At 47.0% G+C, this 19,843-nt stretch overlaps 1 long non-coding RNA gene across 1 annotated transcript; it reads left to right on the top strand.

Moving 5' to 3' along the window:
* The first annotated feature begins 1,859 nt into the window (after window positions 1–1,859).
* On the top strand, window positions 1,860–17,564 carry LOC144582508 (uncharacterized). Its single transcript, XR_013535262.1, has 3 exons — window positions 1,860–2,216; window positions 4,299–4,482; window positions 17,402–17,564. It is a non-coding gene; the product is annotated as an uncharacterized LOC144582508 (long non-coding RNA).
* The last annotated feature ends 2,279 nt before the right edge of the window (window positions 17,565–19,843 follow it).

The following is a 19,843-nucleotide window of genomic DNA, read 5'->3' as shown; positions in this document are numbered from 1 at the left end:
CAGGGGCCTCGCGTTTCCCGTGGCGTTTGCACAAATTGTTACCAGAGAGTTAACCAATATCAGCCCTCCCTGCTGGCTTCCATCTGGCAGGCCCAAGTCCCTGTGTCCCAGCTCAGTGTCCTGGGTATGCCACCAGGACCATGCTCCAGAGAGCTCTTGGCCAGGCCAGCCCCAAGCAGCCCTCCCCGTCGCCAGGTGATGCTGTCCTCTAATGGGAGTTGGTGGGACCTGCCCCTTCTGTACTGCAGGGAGCCCTAGGGGCAGAGCTTGGGCCTGGACTCACCAGCTTTTCTCCTGCTGGGACAGAGAAAGACCATCTCTGATTTGAGCCCCTTCACACCCCTAAGAAGCCCTCCAAACCCCAAACTGTCCCAAACCCTAGGCTTGTACATGAAAACCTTAATCCTTAAGACAGCAATAGGAGTGAGAGGGAATGGATGCAGTCTTCCCGAGGGGATGAGTCGGCTTGGAGCCCTGTCCACACATCTCACCCTCCAAAGGTGGGGCTGGCTGGCTGTGTCCTAGAGATCCCCAGAGCTGGCTGCACACATTTGGGAGCACCAAGGAGGATCCCTAGATAAGCCAAGCTATGCCTTGCACTTTCTTGGGGAATGTTCCTTGGGTAAGAGAAACCTGGGTTGAGGAGCAAAGCTCACGAGTTTCTGTCCTAGTTTGGCAGTTTTCAGGTTTATAATAATGGCAAGAACAAACACTGTTTAAATGCATGAGCCAGGCGCTGCCCCCAAGCCTTCACTGTGAACCATCTCATTCTGTTCTTGCAGGATGAAATGAGCCTCATAAACAGGTGCTGTCATCATCCTCAATTTACTGATGAGGAGGCAGAGGATCCCAGCAGCGAACTGCCGGGCCCACGTGCAATCATGTCTGGCTGACTCTAAACCCGTGCTCTTAACTGTGGTGCCAGAGCTGGTTTTCCCAGCCTCAGCACCACTGGCCTTTGGGACTAGATAATTCTGTGCCGTGGGCCTGTCCTGTGCATTGGGGAATGTTTAGCAGCATCCCTGGGCCCTACCCATTAGATGCCAGTAGCATTCCCCACATTCCTAGTAATCAATAATCCAAAAGAAATATTTCCAGCCTTGCCAAATGTCCCCAGGGGGGCAAAATTGCCTGTGGCTGAGAGTCACTGTGCTAGACTTTCCTGTGGTGACCCAAGGAAGTGAGGGTGGTGCACATTCCCATCTCCCCATCCTCATCCCTGCTGGGAACAAGACGGGAGACACATCAACATCACGTGCCCTCTTCTTTGGCTTCCAGCAATTTCTTTGGATCATTTCTGTCCAACTACGTTTTGACTTCTTGTAGGACAGAGCTAATGCCTCCAGCGATTTAGTGGCCTCTGCAGTGCCTAGCATGAGCTGGGCATACAGATGGCACCCAATAATGACTTCCTGAAAGACCGAATGCTATGCCATGGACTGCTTCAGGGGAATGTGTTCCCCCCCGCTTCCTTCCTTCCTTCCTTCCTTCCTCCCTCCCTCCCTCTCCTCCTTCCTTCCTTCCTTCCTCCCTCCCTCCCTCTCCTCCTTCCTTCCTTCTTTCTGTCTCTCTCTCTCCTGCTTGTTCTCTTGCTTTCTGTCTTCAGATGGTTCTCAGGGTACACACAGTTAATGGTCCCAGGTGGCCCAGGGCACAACCAGAAGCTCAGGGCAGGGCCTGCCATGGTACAGTGAAATGCCCACATCAGGGACAGGCCTCTTCCATGCTAGCCTTTGTTTTTGGGGTCTGGAATTCTCTGGTCATAGGTGGGATGTGAGCCACGCCTTCTATTGTGAAGACAGCCATTACCCAGGATGGTGGGGACCTGGACAATAAGAGGGTTTTGGAGGAGGCCTCTCTGCCCCCTTAGTTTTGACTCTCTTGTCTGTTCTTATCTTTTCCTCCTGGGGTTCTAAGAATCCACCCCTGGGCACACCACCGCCTCAAGTTGGAGAGAAGTGAGGGAGAGGGTGAAGATGATAGAAGAAAGAGTGATCTCTCTACACTGGGGGCCCAACCACCCAGAGCCAACCCTGACGGCCTCCTCCCTGCCTTCCTCCAGGAGGGAGCCCAGTGTCCCTCTCTGGGCTCCTTCCTCCAGGTTCTCCTGGATCCACAGCCACGCAGCCCTGCTTTGGTCGATGGCTCCAGTGGCTGGGTGTGCTGTATGGGATCATCCACCTCTTTCTCTTCCTGCCCTGAGTGGCCTCGTACAGGTGAATGCACAGCTCCAAGCTCCCGCTGTTCTGCTCTGCTGAGCCTGGCACCCTCACCTCCTGCAGTACCAACTCTGGCCCAGCTCAGCGCTATGGAGGAAGACTTGGTGCCTGTACTATGCCTGGCATTGTCCCCATGGGTAGGGGGAGGCCATGTGGCTCCCATGGCTCCTGTATGCAGTCATTCGGCTAAGTGTCTGACCCTAGCTCAAGCAAAACTCACAGGACCCACATTAGGCACGGTTGGCTGACATATCCTGATGGCTGCAGCCGCAGAGGAGGAGAAGGGAGGGATCAGCTCTGTAAAAGGGAAGGAGTGAGCCACGTCCAGAGGCTGCACATCTGGGTGACTCTGAGACCAGACAGAAGGCGAGACACAGGTCAGGGCCCAGTGTCTTCATGTCCTTCCCGAACACCTCCATGTTGGCATTGCCAGCATTCTCAGAGGACAGGGCTTGGAAAACAGCCCATGCTGGCTGGGGAACTGGACTTGCAGTTCTCCTCTGTCCCATCTGCCCCCTGGTTCCTGCTCTCACATGGGTGGGCAGCTCCCAGCATCACAGGACTATAGTAGAGGCCCCGGGAGAAACTACAGGGAGCCCACGTGCATTCATCAATAAGGTCACACGGCCTTATCCACACCACACACTTCAACCCTTCCCTCCAGATAACCCTGAAGTTCACACACGCAGGTAGAGAGAGCCAGTGTGTGTGTGAGTGGCCCAGACAGTGGGAGAGATTGATTTCCAATACCACCCAAATCGCTCAATAAACAGACAAAATTCCCAGCCCCAGGGCTTCCCGGCTTCCCAGGTGGTTTCCTTCCTCCAGCTCTGAGCTTGCTTGTTTCTGCAGGCAACTTAGCTAAAGGCCCAAACTCCGACTTCATTCTGGAGTCTCATAAAAGCTGGTGCAGACCCTCCTAGGAGAATGAGCTTGGACTCTCTCCAGCAAAGATTTCCAATGGAAAATATGATTCTGTGCGGGGGTGTTTGTACTTCCAAACTCGCGCTTGGCCCTTCCGGGTTACAGCCAGTGCCTGCCCTGCTGGCTCCAGCTTTTGTTCATTTCTCCAATAATCCGCAATGTGTTTTATCAGGGACTCAGCCTGAATTGCAGATGCACAACAATTCTTGAAGAAGCGTCCTGAAGTGCTTCTGGATGGTCATGGTATCTCGTTCAATGGCAGCCCTTAGGGCTGTCTTCACACTTAGCAGTTTCAAAGCTTTGATGGAATTTTCAGCCAAACTCTGGGGCTGTCTGAAAAGGGATACGAATTTAGCTTCTCGAACTCATGGGTCATAGCTCCTGCAGTTCAGTTTGCTAAAAGACACTTAGTTCTGCCAGAATTCACAGGCTTCTGGGATCAGAAGCAGATGTAGTATCAGACTGAAGCCAGTCCCCCCAGCTTCCTGTGTGGAAACTTGTAGAGGAAATAGAGCAGAGAGGAAATAGAACCTGCATCTGCCAAAGGAGCAGGGTTTGGCAGCTCTGTGGCCTTCTCAGGTTCCCCATGGGGCCATCATAAGCACAGAAGGTGATGGAGAGGGACTCTTGTAGTTAGTTCTGTCCACAAGGGATGCCTTTGTAAAGTTCTCAGCTGCTCAAGGTCTTTTAAGATGCATTTTCCAGCTCCAAGTCTTCAAGGTTGGAGCTCCGTCGTCAAGGGTAGGCAGGACGTGGTGAGAACCCACCCACATCTTGCTGCCTGGGCACTCCTGCTCTGTGGGGTGATGTGGGTCTGGAGCCCACAGACTGAAGCCCCATAGTGCTTTCACTCCCTCCTAGGGGCTTCACCAGACTCTCACCAAAGCCCATTCTCAGCTCACACCCCTCAACTTTGGCTGTTGAGTCCAAGTTTACACCAAAAGCATATGTTCTAAATGGTTCTCTGAGAACACCACGCTTTCTCAGGTCTCACATGAGCTCATAGGACCACGGGCAGGCCCTACTTCAGCTGCTCACAACCAAATGCCATTTAGATATCAAGAGAAAGGGCTTTGGGACCTGTCAAGGCAGTCGTCTTTGTTGGTAGGACCCAGGTAGAGACCTGCTTCTCAACCACGGCTCTCTCCCCTGTAGCCCATTCCACGTTCCGCGATGCAGGCCTGGAGCTGTTTGGTGCGGTGTTGCTGTTCACCAAGATTCTGTTGCCTTCTGTTTTTCTGCTAGCATGCATCCTTCAATTTCATTACTTTAATGAAGACTTTCTGAAGACCACCAGCCTGCATAATATTCCTATTCAACAGAAAGGCACACCTGACAGGTACTGCTTTCCCTGGGGTAGCATTTGGAGATTCTGCTAATAGACTCAGAGAATGGGCTTAGCTCAGGAGAGGGGAATTAGATTCAGTTTCCATTTGCCGAGTCATCCATTTGTAGGTGTTCTTTGGAAGCTGCTGGGAGAAGATAGAGCCTTGTGTGTGAAGACAAGGGTTAGCAGACAGGATGGGGCCTTTGGTTTCCCTGCAGGTGCCTGTGGTCGCCCTCTGCTGAGCTACCACTTTGCTTTTGCTGGAATTCCTTTACTGAGCATCTTCGAGAGTGTCTCGGGAGCAGAGCCCCTGCTTCGTGGGTCTTCTAAATGCCTACGGATTTGTTTTCATTTTTACCATTTGGTACTTTAACTAAATTAAGATGCTGGCTGTGAAACCTGACTTTTAAATATTTCTTAATTTTTAGACTGAGTCACTAATATATTAGGGTATTTCGCAGAATTCTTATTTTGAAAGGTGGTACATTGCCAAGCAATTCATTTTCTCCCTAAGAAAAACTGAGCCAGGAGTCTGTGATCTTCTCAGTGCCTGCATCTGTTTTCCTGATCACACTGTGCAACAATCCAGCCGCCTTGCATAAAATAGTACACAAAATATCGTGGTTTGATTCTTCTTTTCCCATGGCTTGTTTTTTGTGTTTTTGGGTTTTTTTTTGTTGTTAACATCATGACGTTTGTTTTGTTTTTTGCCCTGCTTTGCTCACACTTGAGGTAGGAGTTGGAAGCCATAAAGAAAATGGAAATGGTGCTGGTGAGACCGTTGGGTCTCTTGGGAGTTGCAAGCTCCACAGATGAGCAATGTGCTCTCTCTCTCACCCTCTAGTCCCTGAAATAATGTGCTCGGAAATGTGTATAGACATGCACAGACATGATTCCCAACAGTGCAGAATGAACCGAGTCAAGCTGGATTTTTTTAAATGACCAAGTCAATCACCTTGCCTCCTACCCAATATTTCCTCACGGCTTGAACCCATTTTACTTACAGACTCTGATAAAATCAGCTGACCAGGTGACATTCCATTTCCCATGTTTAAGTGCCTAGGCGAGCTCTGGCTTTGAAGTTTAGCCTAGGGCCTGACAGGGAAGAGGGTGCAACTCGGAACTTTGCAGATAAAGCAAGCAGCATTGTGCTGTAGGATGAGGAGAAACCTGGGGAGAAAGGTTTTCTTTTGAGGCCAACTGGGCCCCATTGGATAAATTCACTGAATGGGTGAAGGGGTGAAGGTTTTCCGGGGTGAGCCTGTTGTTTTACCTATGTGGAGGAGGCTGACAATGTGCGGGGCCAGATTGCCTCTGTAACATCCCAGAAGCACCAGCCCCCACTCACAGCATGAGGGCATTGTGATCTATACCCCGCCAGCAACTCAAAGGAGGAAACTGATGTGCAGCTCCTGCTGGATGCTCTTTTCTTTAAGATTCCTTCTGCAAGGAGGTTTCCCCTTTGCTTGCCTGTGCTAGCAATGCCTCACCTTGTTCAGGTGCTGTTTTTCTGTTCATCTAGTGTTAATCTCATTCTCTAAGAAACTCCAGCAGGGAATGAATGCCCATCACTAGGGGACTGGTTAAACAAATTGTGGTCTGTCTCAGCAGCATAATGCTATGTAGCCGTTAAAAAGAATGAGGCAGCTCTATATATACTGATACAAAATGAGCTTCAAGATATATTGCCAAGTGAAGAAAGCAAAGTGCAGAATGCTGTGTATAGAATGTGCTTCCATTTGGTTAAGAAAAAGATATATATGCACATGCTTTTACATGCAAAGCATATCTTTGGAAGAGTATGGAAGAAGCCTGCAATGGTGCCCCCCCTCAGGGGGAGGGGGGACAGAAATGGGAGGGAGAGTTACATTTCACTATTTACCCTTTTGTGCCTTTTGAATTATTTTTTAAGTATGTGCCTGCATTGTCTAGTTAATGTAATAAATAAGCACAATATTAAAAATCGATTAAGGAGTTTGCTGGTCAAATAAATCCTGTGGAAATGAATACTTTTGTAAACAGACGAGCCTCTCTCTTTCACCTCCCTCCTCACCCTGCCCCTCACAGGCTTAGGGTTACAATTTGGAAATATCCAAAGAGATAAGAGCTAAATCATGAAGGGAAAGGCATTGTTCTAGTTTGTTTTCTGGAGTCAATTGTGCCTGAGAATATGAGAGAAGCATAGATGTGATTCCCAACAGTGCAGAATGAACTAAGTCAAGCTGGATTTTTTTAAATGACCAAGTCAATCACCATGCCTCCCACCCAATATTTCCTAGTGGCTTGAACCCATTTTGCTTACAGGCTTTGATAAAACCAGCTGGCCAGGTGACATTCCATTTCCCAAGTTTAAATGCCTAAGCGTCCTCTGCCTTTGATGCTTAGCCTAGGGCCTGACATGGAAAACATGTCAGGCCCTAGGAGACAGGAGGATGGACAGCCTGGGGGAAGGTGCCGAGAAGTTGAAGATGGCACTTTCCCCTGGAAGTTCTGCATGATGTACCTTGGGCTGCTCTGAGTGTTACCAAGAATCCTGAGCTTTCAGCTCAACAGTTGATTCATTAAAAAAGAAAATTAACTGATGCCAGGCCAGTGGCTCACACCTGTAATCCCAGCACTTTGAGATGCTGAGGTGAAAGGATTGCTTGAGACCAGAAGTTTGAGACCAACCTGGGCAACATAGTGAAACATCCAATAAAAAAAAAACTAATCAAGACTATTGACCTGATTCAACAAATGCCTCCCTCACATTTTATGTTGGGGGCAGTCAGAAAGGGGTGACTGTCCCGTAGGTGGGTGGACTTGCTGCTGATTTCCCACCCTCTCCCTGCTTGCTCCTATGAAGCAGCCAGGCTTTTTACTCCCATGCCACAAGAAGCCAGTTTATGTTAGCTGGACCTTCAAATTCAGAATTCCACAATGATTCTAATACTGGCTGCATTGCCTTGCCATTGCTCTTTCAATGAATGCAGTGAGACCCCGCAGGTGAGATTCCAAAGGAATAGACGGACATACGCAAGCAAGCAGAGACACTTAGGGAACCAGCTGCTTACAAGTGATTTCAGGAGCATACGTGTGTTTGATTCAGCTTATGGTTGAGATCAAAATAAGAAATGTGGGGCACTTAGCACAGTACCTGACACATTCCGAGTACTTAATACATGCTAGCTGCTTTCATTTTTCCAAATTGGAATCTTTCTCAACTGTTAAACAACAACAAACGTAGGAAGGCTTCTCTTGGTTAAACTTCAACTTCTTGGACGGTTAGTTTCGTTCTTTATTCATTTGTGCATCCATCATTGAGCATTTAGCGAGTGCCTTTTATGTGCCAAGCACTGAGCTAATCATGGAAGTAATCGAGGGAAACAACTGGTCTTTCTCCCCTCAAGGAATTGAATCTAAGACAGGGACCGAATCTAACCCACCAACTGAATCTAATCCACCAACCGTGGCCCCTGGGCCGAGTCCAACACTCCTGTTTGTGGCAAGTTGAGTAGTGTGACGGGCAGCAGCCATATGACCCACACAGTCTAAATATTTACTATGTTCCCTTTACAGAAGCAGTTTTCTAAGCCCTGGTCCAGAGGGGGACACAGAAATATTAACAGATACCTGGAGTATGGGGAGAGTGATGTTATGGCAGAAGGTGATACAGAAAACTGTGGAAGCAGAGAGGAGGGAGCCTTGTTTGGAAGCCGAGGGGCCTTGCTATAGGTATTTAGTATTATCAAAAAATGGCATTCTTCTTCTTTTCGTTTTTTTACATCTGTCATTTCCTAGTTTTCTCTGCTTTGTTCTGGCTTACTCTTCAATGCAGAGGTCTGCATATTGTTTTAAACAAGAAACTGAAGCCCACACTATCACCGGGCGCTCAGGCAGCCTGTCAAAGGAAGTGACGGGGACTCGGCAGTGAACACACTGACCACAGGTTTGCTGAAGCTTCAAGAAGTGGTTAATGGGACTCAAGTTTTTCCAGGTGTGTTCTGGAAATACACATCTCAAAGCTCGTGGCCTGTGTGATTGTCAGGCTCAGCCTGTAGGAGGTCAGTGGCCTTTACAGAGAATGTGTGCTGTAATCCCCTGAGGATCTAGAGACTCGGGCAGGTTTTGAGACCTTTTTTCCCCTCTGTGGCAGAGCGTAGACCTATAATTTAAGGTCCAGTGGATGTTTTTTTAAACTCCCTTTTTACCCTAATTTAAATGCTCTGATCTCAGCGAGGGATTGAAAACCAACCTAAGATAACCCACAGGCTTCGCACTTCCCTGAAAGGTTTCCTTGATGCACTCCCTGTGTTTCGTCCCCTGGGTGATGTCCCTGCCCTGTGTGAGATTCTGCCCTAGTGCCTCCTGTGTTTCTGCTGTATGGGCGTGTGTGGCGGGGAGCCGCAGATGCTGTACCTGCTGTCATGTGTCATGCGCTCTGCCTACTCCTCAAGCTGCTCAGAGGTGAACTTCATTCCAGACCAGAACCTCTCCATACCCCAGTGGGAGCTCCTGGTGGGAGACAGGGACTGAGTCTGGACTTCTCCAGAGCCTGCCCTCCTAGAACCTTCTCTAAGAAGAACCCAATTCTAAGAGCTGTTGTGTGAACCGTTCAGACACAGTGACTGGAAAAACGCCATCTAGTGCAACTCTTGCTATTTTACAGAGGCCCTGGGTTGGAGGGATGCAAAAACACTCATCTAAGATTCTACGTTTCCTTCCTTCATTCATTCTTTCATTTAACAAACATTGATGGATAGCTATTCTGTGTCAGACATCGTGCTGGGAGCTGGGCAGGCAGTGAGACCCCGCAGATGAGATTCCAAAGGAGCAGACATATGCAAGCAAGCAGAGACATTTGTAATGGGAGGTGGTGGCAAGAACTGTGGGGAAGGTGAAGGCTAGTGAGGGGACCAAGAGGAGTGGGTGGGGTTAAGCACTGGGAGGTCAGGGGAGACCATGAGAGAATGAGGGCCGGAAGTGTGAGGGTATCAATGGGAGAACACTCCAGGAAGAGGGCACAGTAAACCAGAGGCCACAAGGTGGGAGGGAGCCCAGGGCAGGGCAGGCAGCAGAGTCCAGGTCCCCTGGCCCCCAGGCTGGCCTTTCTTTGGCCCCATGGCCTATTCATGCTGCATGCAAGAGAACACAATGAAACAGAACCTTTATCCTCTTGGGGCAGGTGGAGAAGCAGACAGCTGTTGGCTCACTATCCAGGGAGCTCTAGAAAGAACTCTGGGGCAGGCATAGAAATGGAGCAGAGGGGAACTTGTGAGAAGCACAGCTTCTTAGGGCTTAAGACTATGAAAGGGCAGGACTCTGGGAACAGAGCTCAGGTCTGTGAGCCCAGAAGCAATAGCACCCACTGCTCCTCTGTGGGTCCAACCTGCCCCAGGCTAATCTGAGGCCTGGCAAGGCTCATGGTGGGGATGGACTGCAAGAGAGTTAGAAAGATGGCCCTGCTAGTCTTTTATAGAGGGGGAAACTGAGGCTCAGCAAGGTGCAGGGGCCTGCCTGGGGTCTAGAGTTCCAGTCTACTCGCTTTCAGCCTGTGGTCCTTCCTGGACAGCCCTGCAGCCTGAGTTCCTTCTGCAGTCCACAGTTGGGGCAGATGCCACACCAAGTACTCCTGGTGGTCATTCCTGCCTCTCCTAAGGTGTGGCAAGGGAACAGAACATGCCCACCAGCCCAGCTCGCTGGAGAATGGATCTTCTATCTCTCTGCAGCCTGTGGACCCAGCACAGTGGCTTGGAGTGTTAGGGAAACGTGAGGGCCAAGCATTGCCTTGTCTGAAGGTGGGAATGGAATAACGACACACGATTAGTGGGTGCAGACACATGGGGCTGTCTGAGAAGTGTAAACCTCTGGGATCTGTGTGCCAAGGAGGCTCAGAGGAGATGAAGTGCCTGGCTCAGGGCCTGGCCCATGGTAGGCACCCACTCTATAAGCTCAGCATCCCCTTCCCTTCCTGGGGAACATTACATTAAGTAATTGCTTTGGTGGCCAAGTTCTATATTATCGAGAATGAACCTGGCTCCAACTTATCATTCACTTTCACTGTTTTGCCTGGAGTGGTTTCTGTGGCAGCGTGGAAAGCCAGAAATGAATAAGGAGAGAGGTGACATTAAAGGGAGGCTGTTAGCAGAAGTGAAAATTAAACAACTCAGCCAAAATCAAAGCCTGGTAGCACCTTGCCTGGACAAATGGGGAGATTAATTGCTCCCCTCTGGAGCCCCTGCCAAGTGCTGGGAATTTGCAAGAGTTTATCTCTTTTGATCCTAATTCTTTAGATGCAACCCTGAAGCTTAAGGGTTGTAGCTCCAATTTCCAGAGGAGAATACTGAGGCTCAGAGCAGTACAATAACCCTTCCAAGGCCACACAGGGAATGAATGGTGGGGCTGGAATGGGATCCCATCTTGGAGTCAACACTGGGCTGTTGGAACACCTCATCTCACCAGGTCACCCTTGAGGAACAGGAGGCATGTGCAGAGGGCTTCAGCCCTGAGCAGGCAGAGAGAAGGTGGTGACAGCAGGTACAGTGGAAGCAGTGGAGACAGACACCACCCTTACTCCATTTGAGTGGGTGGTGTCAGGTCTAGAACTAAGAGGAGTTAAATAGCAAATGGGAAGACGCCCTAGTAACCACGGTCTAAGCACATGGGGAGCAAATGTGGCTGGCTAAGGGTCTCTGATGCAAGAAATTGGCATGATAATAGTCAAGAGTGGCCAAAATTGGCATGTCTGCAGCCCTAGCATCCCCCAACCATGACCCATGCATTTTCAACACTGTGACCACTTGCTCACTGAATTTCTGCTCTGGCCCCACTAAGAAGCGCCCTTCTCAGACGAGGACCCTGAGGCCCAGAAGGCTCATGCTGCTCAGCCACAGTCACATGATGAGAGGCAGGACGGAGCTTTGCTCCTATACCTCATTCTCATGAGAAATGTGCAGACCATGGGACCATCTGCCCTGTAGCCTAATTGGGCTGAGGTCTGGAAGGCAAGGGAAGGGCTGACCTCACGCATCAAGGAAGAACTAAATTATGCTCAATACATACTGTTTAGAAGGCAGGGAAGAGTGGGAATCTATTTTTTTAAACAAGTCACCCAGGAAGATGAACAAGAAGGCTTTGTGGTGTCCACAGGGACAAATGGTCTGCTCTCCCCGGAGTCACCTCGGGCAGACCTCCATGATTCATTTCCTGGGAGCACTGGAGCGCTGGGGTTTTACTCTAAGGCATTTTGTTTAAGGAAGTGCCAGGCTCTGTTGGTGACCACTCAACTCCAGTCCTTGCCCCAAAAAGCTTATGGAAAACGATGCACCAGCCATCCAAACCCTTAAACAGAAGTCCTATTTAGGCTCTGTCTCCTAATTTGCTGAGAAGATGCATCGGAGGGATCCATATAGCCACAGGAGGCTTGTCAGAACAGAGAATCTCTATGAGGTTCATGAAAGAGAGTGAAGAGTCCAACAGCATCTGCAGAGGAATAGGGATGGCACTTGGACCGTCTGGGGTGCTGAACAGACCTCGGTCTTCATCTCAAATAATTAGTCTCTTGCAAGTGCCCCAAGTCAAGCACGAAGGGCATCCTTATGCCTAAATATGATCTAATAAGGTAATCCTTTTCATTTTGGTGTCATATAATCAATAGGGAAAATACAGCATATTTATAACAGACAATTAGACTTTCACTGCATTCCCCCTGCATCGTTCATCAACAGACACCCTCTACAGTCCCACCCCCAAATCTGAGTCATTCTCACTCTATCACTCAACTGTTCATGGGTGTAGGGGAAGAGTTCATATCATGGCTACAGCATTTTTTTTTAAGCCCACTAAGGATGATTTTAAAATCATCCTTGCAGTAAGATGGATTTTAGCATTAATCGGCCTCATCGTGAAGAGCTGGCAGCCTAGAGGGGGAGATGTCCTTGAGAGGGTGTGTTGGGTAAGCATTGTGTTATAAAGTAATATAATCAAGCCAAGTAAATGAACTCATTATGATTGGCTTTTTATTCCCCACTTGTCAGGAGTCATAACTGTATGAAACATTCTCCACCTCGATCGATTGGAAAATCAATACCTTGGTATTTGTGGAAAGCATCTCTTATAGGAAGAAATGAAAAGAAACATTTGGGAAACATTCAGGAAATTAGCCCATCTGACAGCCCGTGTTTTAAAGCAGTCACTCTTCTTTGTAGGAGTTGGGGCTGAAACATTCTCTTTCTTTTGGAAGGGGATAGGTTAGCTGGTAAATGGTTTTGATCATCCAAACCACAGTTTTCTTGAAGCATTGATGATGGTGAGCCCAGGTGAGTATTTCATTTGCTTGCCTCATGGGTAGCTCTGGCGAAACAAGGCTTCCATCTTGGGTAGCGAGGGTTCGGGTGTGCTTAGCTTGGCAGAACCAGTTTGCCATCTTGGTACTCAGGACTCAGGGGGTGATAGTGAGTAGGAATCAGAGATTCCACCAACTTTGGAATCAGCTGCCAGAGCCCCTCACTGGCGTGGTCTTTGACACCATCCCTCCAGCACTTCTTGATGACGGGCTGATGAACTGATACTTTGCAGTATTTTATCAACTATGGATTTTATAAGCTTGGCCTTGAGGTGATCCTGCATAGGCCCCACTGCCTGGATTGTTGATTGTCTTTTTTTTAAAAAAATATGGAAAATATCAAACATATGCACAAGAGAGAGAAAAGTACCATAAACCCCTCTGTGACCCTAACCATCCTCAACAGTTGACTCCCTCAGTCTCCCCCTGCCCATGAGTTATTTTGGAGAAAAGCCAAACACCAAGAATATTTCTGTGTATATCTCTAAAAGATGTGGGCTCTTCAAAAGACATAAACACAATACCATTATCACACTAAACAAATGATCAATTCCTCAGTAACAAACATTGAGTCTGTGTCCAGGTTTTCCTGACTGGCTAATAACTTTAAAAGAAAATGTGTTCAATTCAAGAACCAAATCCAGACTATGTTTTATAAGTGATTACTTGGTTGATATATCTTCTAAATCTTAGTCTACAGATACTCTCTCCCTCCCTGCAATTTACCAGTTGAAGGAATCTGATCAGACGCTGTCGAATTTTTCACAGTCTACATTCTGCTGATTGCATCCCCATGGCTTCACTTAAAATGGCAATATTCGAGTTCTATCATGTCTTCTTTATTTGTTGCCTGAAAGACTTCTACAAAGAGAAACTTCCCCTCATTAACTATCCAATTTCCCCGATATACAATTCTTATGTTTTTTTTAAGCAGATAAATGCTTGATTTTTCCCTTTATTTACCAGTGTTCAGAATAGTAAGTTCGTTCCCTAGAATCTTCCCAAGATGCCTGGTAAGTTTCCAACGTTCCAATTCCCGGTAGTCATCATCCCACCGATGCCTGAACTGCCCCATCTTTGACCAGTGGGAGCACCTTGTCTTCACTGCCCAGGATCTCTTTAAGGGCTCTATCCTTGATGTTTTTTTTTGTTTAAATCTCAGACCCACTGAGAGCCCCTTGGGCCACGATGCTCACCTCAGAGCATGACCCTGTCTCCTTATCACTGTGGGGTTGACAGATTCTGCTTCATTATCTCCCCTGACAGGCCTTAACAAATTAGGTCTTGTAATTTATCCAATTTCCTAACACATCAAAGGGTTTTAATGAATTTCTGGACAATGGGAGTGCTTTATAAAAGCCAAAGAAGCACAAACAAATGAACAAACCCAACTCCTCACCCTCCCCAAATCCCAACAGTCTTTGTGCCCTAGGGCCTGAGATGGCCATTCTGTCCTGTGGTGTTTGCTCGCTGATGTCCACGGATAGTGTTAGGCTTGCATCTTTCAGCCTGTGTTTCAGCTGTGCCTCGTGGCTGCCCTTGGTGCCACAGGGTAGCACATGAAGTTCTATGCCTTCATCCATGTCATCTTGTTGATTTACTTGCTGAATCTTCAATAGAGAAAAGCAATTGCTGAGGTCTGGCCAGATACTGTGGTTTTCTCATCAGTCTTAGGATCTTTCAATATTTTCCATGCCCGGGGCTGCCTCCTGCTTTCTGTAAATGTGAGCCCAGCAATCTGACTGTGCACATGATTCTTCAGGGGAAATGCTAAGTTTTGGCAAATGCTGACTTTGCCCTAGACATGCTGGGTATCTTTGGGCAGGGGAGCTAGGGTTCCTGTGCCTCAGTTTCTTTTTAAAGGAGGATGGTTGCATTGAGGAATAGGACCTCACAGAAATAATTGGACTTGACACCTGGGTCACCTTGTCCTGGGGAATAACTGACTACTATGGGCACAGGTCAGGAACAGAGCCAAACCCACTAAGCCCAACCCAGGCTTACCTTGAGAGGAAGAGTTGGCTCACCTCTGCCCTAAAATGCAGATTAAAAATGAAAAGAGCAGGAAATAGGAAGAACAGTGCCCACTCCGCTCATGTACACTCTTAGCTTTCCAAGCATTTCATACTTTTTCCTTATAGTAATCCCATTAGGTTAAACCAGACACCAGCATTCCCATTGTACAGATGGGAAAGCTGAGGCTGCCCAAGGAGAGGAGCATGGGCTGCACACCAGGTGCTGTGCTGGGGGTTTTGCTCCCTTGTAATTAGGATTACACAGCTCTTGGTGACAGAAGCTGAAGAAGACCTGGGTCTGCAGACTTCGACTGGGGTAGTCTTTTCCTGGGATGGTCTTATCTTGACACAGTAAAGACTCAAAAACTTACCCTGAGTCAAATCAACAATCTCTATTTTAATCTTAGGTACTGTCTTCCAGCACACACAGTTTTTCTGCTAAGGGTTTCCTGAGAATTCATCTACTATCTGCATTAGGTTTTCTTTTACTGAATGTCTTTGGCTTTCCATTTCTCTCCTTTCTTCCTCCTCCTTCTTTTCCTCTCTTCTCTCTCTTTCCTCCTTCTGCTCTACCCTTTATTTTCCCTTCTATTCTTTCCAAGCCTCTTCTTTTTCCTCCTTTCCCTGTCTCTCTTTCTCTGTGATTCTCTGTTTCTTGTTTCTGGGTCTCTCTGTTACTCACCAGCTTCCCCTCTCATTTTCTTTCTCTTGTTCTTTCCTCTTCTTTTTTGCCTTCTTTTTGTGGACAGTCACACTCTCCAGCTTCCCACCTTCTCTCTTCTCTCTTCTCACCCTCTTTTTCTCCGAGCTTGATACTGAAACCTTCAGCACCCACCCCCAACCCCATGTGATTTTTCTCTTACAACCTTGTTCAGCTCCCGCCTCCCAATTCCCAACGTGGAGATGCCACCTGGATTTGCCACCTGCAGACCACCCTATAGCAATCCTGTTCAGTTAAATCAGACACCAACACTCCCATTGTACAGAGGGGAAGCTGAGGCTGACGAGGAAAGGAGCACGGGCTGCACCCCAGGTGTGCAACTGATCCCCAGTATCATATGCAGGTTGGGCAGGTGTCTCCACGAAACACTCCCATGCCGTGAGGTGGGAAGGATCATGGTTCCCCAGATGAGCCAGCTGTCAGGCTTTCTGAAGCAGTTTCCAGCATCCTCTCAACTTTGTAAAAGACAGCTCATCCCTTGACCCTGAAATTATCATCTCCAACATCCTCATCAATCCATATAATTTGAAAGAAGCATTAACAGAACATAGACTCAATGGTCTTTAGAAACATAATGAAGACAAAAAGAAAATTGCTCCTTCCTTTACAGATTACCCATGGAGAAACACTAGTACAGAAATACACTCAAATCTCATTAAGTGGTTGTATCTCCCAGATTTTTGCCAGGAAGCCGGATGCCAATTTGTTACTCTGTGAGTACCGAGGGTGTCTGAGTGCCTCTTCATGTCAGGAACTTCAGATTGGGCAGGCAATTGAGAACTTAGGACATGCCAAGTGCCATCTCAGCCTCCCTTCTTGGCCAATCTTTTTTCTGATATTTCTCCATTTCGTCTTCTTGTAATCACCCAGACGGTCGGTACTCAGGGAAGAAATATAGTTACCAGGTTCCAAGGTCTCCATCTAATTAAAAAATGCTTATGTTGGAGAGAATTTTAATTCATAAGCATTATTCTGATGGCGTGAAGTGTGTGTGGGGGGGTACTTTCAGTAGATGATTTAAAATCCAGAGATTTAGTAAGATACTAAATAAAAAGTGGATGGCTGATTTGCAAATAAGATTTCCAAATGGCATCTCAAATAAAGAGTTTCCAAAATACAGACTTGGGGACGTAGTGTTTACCTATCCAAAGGTAAGCAGTCTTTGTCTTCTTTTAGGATTTGCCCTTCTCAGTTAGCCTGGAAAATATCCATCTTCTTGAAAAGAGATGGAGTTCTATAGGGGAACGTGTAACTATGAATGGTAGAAATAGTCAAATGTTTTCATATCTTTCTTCCACTTCTTGCCTTTTCCTTAAATTCTGGGACATTCAAAATCCATTATTCATTCATCAAATGCTGATTGATCCAAACTAGGTGCCTGAGCACTCCCCTGAGCATGGAGACATGGCAGAGAGAAGATGGCAAAGTCTCCGCTTGGTAGACTTTGCATTTCACTCAATCCAGGTCTTCAAGGGGTTGGAAGGGTGAAGAGAGCACCTGCCAGGGAACCCAGAACTCCTCTGAGGATCCACATGGAACAGCGAGTGCTCTGCCTACAGCTCTGGTATCACATTCTGAGCTGGGCTGGGAGGCTCCAGGAGGTGCCTTCTGGAAACTCACGCTGTGTCCTTGTGCTACCTCCTTTACCAAGGAGATGGTGACAAGCAAGGCACCAAGGTGATGTGAGAGGATGAACTTGGCCCCTGAGCATATGGCTTTGGTAGTCCCAGGGACCTTGCCTGCACTCCGGCCCCTCATGGTATGCCCACTGGGTGAAGTCCTCCTTTGGATGCCTGAGACCAGGGGTCAGGGCAGCCATGGCCAGGGACTGTGATTCCTCCTTGTGTCTCAGTTGACATTTTGCTTCTCCAGGTAGCCTCCCTGAGGATGCAGGCAGAGTACATTGTGGAGATCAGCAGAGAGCTGAGGCCAGAAGACCTCGCCCAACTCAGCCCTGTTCCCAACTTTATTTTCTGCCAGTGAGAGCTGAGGTCCTGGTCCCAGGCCCCCGTGTGAGTGGGCATATTCCCTTTCAGCATGGTAAGCCCAAGAACTGCTGCTTTTGGATAAGACATTATGATAATATTCTTTTTTAATTTAAAAAAATTATAAAATTGAAGTATAATTTATATAGAGTGAAACATTCAGATCTTAAGTATGATAGCCAACGGTGATGGAGGTGCATCAAGGCACGGAGCATTCCCATCATCCCAGACATTTTCCTGTCCCCTCTTCCCAGTTAATTCTTCTCCCAGGGATTACACCACATTTTGATGATCGATTCATGAGCTAATAAACATCAATACTGTTTCTAGTTTTGAGCTACTATGCATAAACTGTTCACAAACATTTTTGCATAGGGTTTTTGTGGAAATATATTTGTTCCTCTGGATAAAAACATAGGCATGGAATTACTGGGTCATGGGATGAATGCACCTTTAGTGTGTTAAGAAGCTGCCAAATTGTTTTTCAAAGAAGCTGTACCATCTACAACTTTCTGAATGTCTCCTTCTCAAGTCACTTGGTATATGTTGACTAGGTCTCTGCATGGGCTTACCACTTATTCATGCAGTCAGCAATTTTACTGAGCATCTGTTATGTACTAAGCAGTGTTCAAGATTAATGGTGCAGGGAGTTCAGTTGAAAACTGATGCTGCTGGAACAATTGTATGTCCACAACCCAGCTCCCTGACCAAAAAACCTGACACACCACAAGCCTAATCCAGACCTCACATCATATAAAAAAATCAGCTCGAAATGGATTGTAGACCTAAATGTAAAACCCAAAACTATAAAACTTTTACAAAAATAGAAAAAGCTTTTTATGACCTTGGGTTGGGGAAATATTTATTAAACAGGACACAAAAAACATGTGCTATAACAGGAAAAAGTCGATGATCAGTATCCATCCAAAAACCACCGAACATCTGTTTTTCAAAAGACAGTATCAAAATCATGAAAAGATAAATCACAGACTGGGAGAAAATATTCACAAAACCAGTGTCTGATACGGTACTTGTATCCAGAATATTTAAAAGCTTTTACAGCTTGATGAAAAAAAAACAACTCATTTTTAAAAATAGGCAAAAGATTTAAATAATCAAAAAAGATAACAAGATATTAAGCATATTTTGAAAAGATAATAGCATTAGTCATCAGGGAAATGCAAATTAAAAATTAAAATGAAATACCACTACACACTTATCAGAATGGTTAAAATTAAAACAACAAACCAAACCCTCCTGGGAATACCAAGTGCTAGAAAATGCAGAGCAGCAGGATGTCTTACTCATTGCTGGCAGGAACACAAAATGGCCCAGCCACTTTGGAAAACAGCAGTGGCTTCTTATTAAGTTGAATGTGTACTTACCATACGACCCAGCCATTCCCCTCCTATACATTTACTCAAATGAAATGGAAACTTATTTCCACACAAAAACCTGGGCATGAATGTTTATGACAGTTTTATTCATAATCACCAAAAACGGGAGGCAACCCAGTTGTTCATTACCTGGTGATGGATAAATTGTGGTGCGTCCATGCGAGGGATATTACTGAGCGATAAAAAGCAAGGAGCTACAGGCACTGTGTAGATAACGTGGATGACTCTGAAAAGCCTTGTGCCAGACACAAAAGGTGACACACTGTATCATTTCGTTTACATGATATTTTGAAAAAGGCAAAACTATAGGGACAGAAAAGAGATCAGTGGTTGCCTGGAAGCATGGGGACTGCAAAGGAGCCCGGGAAACTTTGGAAATAACAGAAATATTCAGGATTTGATTGTGGTGGTGGTTACAGGACTGTATGCAATTTGTCAAAACTCAAAGAACTGCACACCGAATAAGGGAGATTTTTACTATATGCAAGTTATACCTTGATGAACCTGACTTTACACAATACCCTGCCCTCACGGGCAGCACTGGCTTTGCTAAGAGCCTCTGAGAGTCTCCTCGCTGCATTTCTCTCACTGCCTCCGTTTTCCATGTTTCTTGAAGATATTTTAAGGTGCCCTGCGGAAGGCATGCTTTTGTCCCTCTGTCAAGTGACAGCATCTTTGTGTTTTACTCCCTCTTCAACCTCCCAGATCCTACTTGGACATGGTAAAAGTTGCTGGTTTTCCGGTATCATTTCAGATGTGTGCTCTGACTGTTTTTTCTCATGGGAATGGCATGGATCAACATCTTGGGGGCTGGGTACCTGGTGGCCTTTGGATACCTCATGCTGCATGGAGGCCACCTCCCCGCAAAGCCCATGAAGTCCATTCTCTGGCCACTGGACCGACTAATGGCCTGCTTGGTGCTGGTGGCTGCT

The sequence above is a fragment of the Callithrix jacchus genome, chromosome 5, assembly GCF_049354715.1.
Source record: "Callithrix jacchus isolate 240 chromosome 5, calJac240_pri, whole genome shotgun sequence".
In the NCBI taxonomy this organism is placed as follows: Eukaryota; Metazoa; Chordata; class Mammalia; order Primates; family Cebidae; genus Callithrix; species Callithrix jacchus.
Note: the sequence above shows the minus strand (reverse complement) of the source record. Positions and strands in the feature narration are given on the sequence as shown.